The sequence below is a fragment of the Chinchilla lanigera genome, unplaced genomic scaffold (genome assembly GCF_000276665.1).
Source record: "Chinchilla lanigera isolate Chin_1 unplaced genomic scaffold, ChiLan1.0 scaffold00037, whole genome shotgun sequence".
NCBI classification, from domain to species: domain Eukaryota; kingdom Metazoa; phylum Chordata; class Mammalia; order Rodentia; family Chinchillidae; genus Chinchilla; species Chinchilla lanigera.
Window position 1 is genome coordinate 11,286,418 of NW_004955438.1, and position 2,916 is coordinate 11,289,333.

Below are 2,916 nucleotides of genomic sequence, written 5' to 3' on the forward strand. Positions count from 1 at the left end.
CTGGGAGTGAGTCGCCGGTCCGAAGACGGGCACTCCCCGCCCGAGGCTCCCCGTTCGATATAGCTTGCATTTTAATTCTTTGGCTCTTTGCTCTTTCTGTTAACCCATAGCATTATTTTAATAAATGTTATAATTCCTACAAAAAAGGCAACTAGACCAGGAAAAGAAGTTAACAGGCATCTAGATTGGACATGAGGAACTAAAACTATTTCTGTTTACAGATGACATGATCTTTTATGTAGAAAATCCTAAAGAAAAAAATCCTAAAGAAAACATTATAAAACTATTAATTTTTTTTTTCTGGAACCGGGAATCAAACTCACGCCCTTGCACTTGCCGGGCAGGCGCTGTGCTGCTGAGCTAAATCCCCAGCCCAAAACTATTAGAACTAATGAGGTCAGCAAGTTTGATGTCCTACTATATGTAAGATAATGTCCTACTATATGTTCAAAATCAATCACATAGTTATATATACTAGCAATCAACAATCTGAAAACAAATTTAATAAAACTATTCTATTTATAATAACACCAAAAAGAATAAAGCACTTAGAATTTAACAAAATTAGTATAGGACTTGTACACTGAAAACCACCAAACCTTGGTGAAAAAAGAGATCCAGAGAGCTATACCATGCTCATGGATTGGAAGATTTAATTCCATAAGGATGGATACCAAAACTGATCTACAGACAGTGATGCTATAGCACTTTACATTTTAAAAAAGTAAATATATAATAATATTTCTGATAAGTATATACACTCACATTTTTAATTACTATAATTTTATAATATCTTTATTTCCAACATGTTGATCTCAAAGATTTTTTTGGCTATTCTTATATTCTACTGTAGATGATTTAAAAAAATTTTTTCTTAGGAGCCAGGCATGATGGCACACACCTTAATCCCAGAACTTGGGAGGCTAAGGCAGGAGGACTGCTGTGAGTTCGAGGCCAGCCTGGACTACATAGTGAGGTCCTGTCTCAAAAAAGCAAAAACAAAAAAAAATTTCCCCTAAATTTATGGAAATCTCATTAAGGTTTGGATTGTCATTGAATTTATAATTTATTTAGGTCTTCATAGCTTTAAGTAAAATCTTACAGTTTTCTTACCATAGACACTGCATATTTTAACTATAAAATTCCTGCTGCTGTATAGTTTTTTGGTGTGAGCAGCATTTTAAAATCATATTTTCCAAACTCTTGTTACCATTATACAGAAATACTATTGATTTTTGTATCTGATCATATTACAGAGCTCCTTAGTTCTAGTAATTCTTCAGGTTATTCTCATTATTCTCTTGTTATCCAACGTACAGTATAACACTGCTGTATCTGGAAATTCCACTACTGTCCATTTACTTCAAATGCTTACATCTTTTGTTGACTTGTTTACTTGATTGCCTAAGGTTTTACCCACAAGGTTGAATGATAATAGTGAGGCCTGGTACCTCATCTTGTTTCTGATGTCAAGGTGATTAAAAACACTGAAATCTTAAACTTATAATGAATACAAAAAAAATAAGAGGATGATGCACACTCCTGTACTCACAGCAAATGGGAGCCTGAGGCTGAGGCTGAGGCAGGAGGACTGCTTTGATTTCAAGACCAGCCTAAGTTACATAGTGTTCATGGCTAGCCTGAACTATATAGCGAGACTCTGTCTCAAAAACTGTAAAAGAAAAAAAAAAAAAGAAAGAATAGGCCCAGGGTGTGGCTCAGTGGCAGAGCATCCACTGAAGCTGAAGCTTTGGGTTCAATCCCCAGCACCATAAACACAAACATACACACACTCACATCCACAAAAGAGGAAAAACAAGATGTATTAATAACGATTTTACTTGGGAGGTTATTAGGGTGAGACAGCTCCTGTACTTTGAATTTTTTTTTTTTTTGGTACTGGGAATCAAACTCAGGACCTTGCAATTGCCAAGCAGGGACTTATGTTGCTGAGCTATATCTCTGGCACGTTGCATTTTTGTGTAAGGAAACAAGCCCCGATTAAGTAGTAAAATGAAACCAGATACTTATAATTTACCAATCAGAAATGGCCAACTATCTCTAGTTAAGGTTTTTTTTCACTGTAACCAATCAAAGATCTGTCTTCTACATCCAGCTCACCGTCCATGCTGCTGCAGATCTCCCTGAACCTCTTCTGGTGTTGAGTGTTACTTAATTCATTATTGTCTGAATGCTCAAATAAACTCTGCCAAATGTATTTTGTCTAAAGTTTTTCTCTTAATAGATGTCACTTATGATTTCCAAATATTTTCTCAGGCTTATGAAACTGTGTGATTTTTAATAATCCTATCTCTGGATTCAACTGTAAAAGAGTACTGATGATAATATTTTCCAAGACATTATAAACACATTAAACACCATCATCTCTTTGGGTTTTTTTTTGTCGTTTTGAGACAGGGTCTCACTATTCAGCTCAGGCTGGTCTTGAGCTCACTTTGTAGCCCAGGCTGGTCTCGAACTTGAGAAGATCCTCCTGCCTCAGCCTCCCGAGTGCTGGGATTACAGGCGTGCACCACCTTACCTAGCTCATTTCTTTATTTTCATCATCCATTCATTTTCCAAGAGATTATAAACATATTAAACTCCATTATCTCTTTATTTCAAAGAAATCAATAAGATACCCTTAATTTCATACATTTTGTCACTTACATACATGATCTCCTCAATATATCAGAATACTGCAATATCAGTAATATAATAGAGCATCAAATGCACAGGTGATGCTTAGACCTATGTATACCCTTTGGTGTACTTTAAAGTGGTGGTTGGAATAATTGCATGAGGACAAGTTCTCATCAGGATAAATCCTACCTCACACTTACCTGTTTTATAGTGTTTACTGATTTTCCTCCATACTTTTCAGAAAAATATAATACACTGAAGAAATGTACATCT

General features: G+C 35.6%; 1 protein-coding gene across 1 annotated transcript in view; it reads right to left on the bottom strand.

Moving 5' to 3' along the window:
- Nucleotides 1–2,916, bottom strand: part of Eml5 (echinoderm microtubule associated protein like 5) — a gene marked incomplete at its 5' end in the record, with an annotated part of 141,087 nt that overhangs the window by 60,508 nt on the left and 77,663 nt on the right.